The sequence below is a fragment of the Camelina sativa genome, chromosome 2 (genome assembly GCF_000633955.1).
Source record: "Camelina sativa cultivar DH55 chromosome 2, Cs, whole genome shotgun sequence".
Classification (NCBI taxonomy): Eukaryota; Viridiplantae; Streptophyta; class Magnoliopsida; order Brassicales; family Brassicaceae; genus Camelina; species Camelina sativa.
The window spans coordinates 13,537,583-13,541,885 of record NC_025686.1 but is presented as its reverse complement, the minus strand read 5'-3'; positions in this window follow the sequence as shown (position 1 = coordinate 13,541,885).

The following is a 4,303-nucleotide window of genomic DNA, read 5'->3' as shown; positions in this document are numbered from 1 at the left end:
AATTTTTATTTACTCACAATTATAATATTAAAATTACTATTTTATATTTCACAAAATATGATGCAAATACAACAAATAAACAATATAAAATTATAATAATACGTCAAAAATAAAATACTATAATATTCTAAAATAATTAGTATTCAAATAGACTAATAGATTTATATAACAATTAAAAATAAATATTATCTCAAACAAAATAATTAAAAAAAAATAAAACAATAATTTTTATTATTATATTATAAATTTTTTTTTAAAATGTTGACATGTGCTATAAGCACGGGATATATCCTAGTATCAATTAAGAAAGACTACAATATCTAAGAAATTTTCATTATGAACTAAAACATAAATTTATTGGGCTTTATTAACAAAGAACAAATCCAAAAGATGTAATCAGAACAAATTTTGAGTTCCAAAGATAAAACCTATTCCCTGAAAATTCAAATCATTGGAGATCATGCTTTGGTCCCTAAGTCCAGCTCATGTGGTTGGTTCATTGGCTTTAGGTTTGGGATCTATATCCACGAAGCTCCATCCATTGGCCAACAGTGTTAACTTAATAGTTAATGCTACGTAGAATCTTAATTTTATTTTATTCTTTTTAGGAACGGGAGTTTAGTAAACTGATGGGTTTCAATTTGGTTCATAAAAGAATATCTTACTGTGAATGAAATTTAGAAGATCCTAGCTTGAAATTAGAAACCATATACACAATTTGTTATTGTCTCAAAATGTTGCTCGAAATTCAATCCTATATAAAATATATCACAATCTCTTTACTTTCTACTAGTTAATAAAAGTTAAAATGTTGGTAATTCAGCTTAAAAGAAGTTTTAAGAGTAAAATTATACAGAAAAAAAAAATTAAGCACTGTATATTCCCAAAACATAATTGGATGTTAATATAATGTAATGTCTACTCCTTAATTTCTCCTAAAGATTTCATTTGAATTGGAATTTGGTTTTTCGCTGATTGTATCAACATATAGTAGTAGTAGTAGTACCCACAAAACACAATGATCATTATTGATAATCAGCCACCAAAGCAAAAACAGTGGGACACACAGAAGAAGAGCCCAAGGAAACATGAAACACGTTCGGATGAATATGGGACCAAAACATCAACAAGTATTTAACTTTCGTCCTCACAATAAAAAAAAAGTAGGAAAAACAAAATAGCACAAAAAAAATTGGGTGACATGTAAATCGCAAGATTTTTTGTAGGATCTTATATATATTTCAATGTTTAACTTATTAATGTTTTCAAATAGTACAACAAAATAGTACATGTTGTGAACTATATCATAAGCTTAGAAGCAACAAGATGATTGTAAGAAGGATCAAAAGAGAAGAGAAGAGATCTAGAGATGAGTGTATGAAAAATGGAGGGATGGTAGAGAGAAGCTAGAGAGAAACTAGAGAGATAGTAAGACTTCTCATTATCTTTCTTCTCTTGTACATAACTCTTATTTATAGAGGTAGGCGACAATGAGAGGTTGAGGATAAGTGGTGAACAAGTGTTCCAAGTGTTATCTAATGAAGAGGAACACATGTTGTAATGGATACACACATATTTTACAACATTCCCCCTTGAGTATCCATCACCAACAATGAGTTACACACTGCCTCATTAAAAACCTCATCATGGAAAAACCCAGTGGGATGAAAAAACATGACGAGGGAAAAAGAGTACAGTAGTGTAAACTCCCCCTCGAAAAAACTTCACAGATCTCGTAGATGCCGCATTCCAATATTATGAATATGCTTTCTGAATGTGGTAGTCGGAAGCGCCTTTGTGAATAGATCTGTTGGATTGTCACATGAGCGGATATGTTGGATATCAACTTCCTTCTTTTGCTCGAGTTCTTGAGTGTAGGAGAAAAATCTTGGAGGTATATGCTTTATTCTGTCGCTTTTGATGTAACCTTCTTTGATTTGGGCAACACAAGCAGCATTGTCTTCAATAATGTTGTTGGCTCTTTGCTGATGACTATTCCACTCGATTCTTGTATATGGTTAGTCATTGATCTGAGCCATACACATTCCCTTGATGCTTCATGAAGAGCAATTATTTCTGCATGATTTGAGGAAGTGGCGACCAAAGTCTGTTTCTGTGAGCGTCACGAGATTACAGTTCCTCCAATTGTGAAAACATATCCAGTTTGGGATCGGGATTTATGTGGATCTGATAAATATCCTGCATCTGCAAAACCAACTAGACCAACCAAAGAGTTTCTAGGATAGAATAATCCCAAGTCAATCGTACCTTGAAGATAACAGAGAATATGTTTTATCCCATTCCAATGCCTACGAGTAGGAGATGAGTTGTATCTTGCAAGTAGATTCGTAGCAAATGCAATATCCGGTCTAGTGCAATTTGCAAGATACATGAGTCCACCGATAGCACTCATATAAGGTACTTCGAGACCAAGTATTTTCTCGTTGTTTTCACAAGGTCTGAATGGATCACTATCGACATTCAGAGATCTGTTGACCATTGGAGTACTCAAAGGAGTCGCTTTGTCCATATTAAAGCGCTTTAAAATCTTTTTCGTATAATTTGATTGATGCACAAATATTCCATCTTGGAAATTTTCTATTTGGAGCCCAAGATAAAATTTAGTCTTTCCAAGATCTTTCATTTCAAACTCTTCTTTCATATGAGTTCTTGCATCATCAATCTCCTTTTGAGTTCCAATTATATTTAGATCATCAACATATACAGCAATGATCACAAATCCCGATGGAGATTTCTTTATAAAGACGCATGGACATATTTCATTATTAACATACCATTTCTTCAATAGGTATTCGCTTAAGCGATTATACCACATGCGCCCGGATTGTTTTAATCCGTAAAGTGATCGCTGTAATTTGATGGCACAAATTTCATTAGACTTAGAGTCTAATGCCTCAGGAATCTTAAATCTTTCTGGAATTTTCATGTATATATCATTATCCAATGATCCATATAAATATGCTGTCACTACATCCATTAGGTATATTTCTAAATTCTTAGAAGCCGTTAGGCTCATTAAGTACCTGAATGTAATTGCATCCATGACTAGAGAATATGTTTCTTCATAATCAACTTCAAGTCTTTGAGAAAAACCTTGTGCAACAAGTCGGGCTTTATATCTTGTGATTTCATCTTTCTCATTTCTTTTTCGCACAAATACCCACTTGCAACCAACATGTTTTACATCTTTAGATGCAGTGACAAGAGGTCCAAAGACATTTCTTTTATTGAGGGAGAGCAACTCTAGTTGCATAGCCTTTTTCCATTTCTCCCAATCAGGCCTATGTTGGCATTCCGATACGGACCTTGGATCTGGATCATCTTTTTCATGATCGATCTCTTTAGATACAGAAAAAGGGAATATTCCATTATCATCATCGATTTCATCTCTATACCATAACATTCCATTTTGGGCATAGTTAATAGAATCCTCACATTTTTCTGTATCATCCTGAGGACTTTTCTCTTTATTTGGTTCTTCCTGAACCTTTTCATCTCCCATTTTTTTTTTTTCGGGGATTTTTATCTTTAGAGCCCATTGGCCTCCCCCTTTTCAATTGAACCTTAGGTTCATTAGCTTTGCTCCCATCAAACTCTTCTCTAGGAATTTCAACTCTTGATGGTGTATTTGCAGCGGGGATATATGACTTTGTCACCCTTTTTGTATCTATGAACGCATCTGGTAATTGATTTGCCAAATTTTGTAAATGTACAATTTTCTGAACTTCCAGTTCACATTGGTTTGTAGGGGGATCAAGATATATCAAAGATGGTGTATACCATGTAATATTTTTTGGTACTTGTTTAATTCCTCCCCCTAACGCTGGAAATTCATCTTCATTAAAATGGCAATCGGCAAAGCATGCCGTAAACATATCACCAGTTTGCGGTTCAAGATATCGAATTATACTCGGTGATGCATAATCGACATATATACCCAATCTCCTTTGTGGTCCCATTTTTGTTCTTTGCGGTGGGGCTATAGGAACATAAACCGCACATCCAAAAATACGGAGATAGGATATGTTTGGCTCTTGGCCAGATGCTAATTGTAAAGGGGAATAGTTATTCTATGCGCTTGGTCGTATTTGGACCAATGCCGCAGCATGCAATATAGCATGACCCCATATAGAAATTGGGAGCTTTGTTCTCAATATTAACGGTCTAGCAATGAGTTGTAGCCGTTTAATTAAAGATTCAGCCATGCCATTTTGTGTATGAACATGAGGAACCGGATGCTCAACATCGATTCCTATTGACATACAATAGTCATTGAAAACTT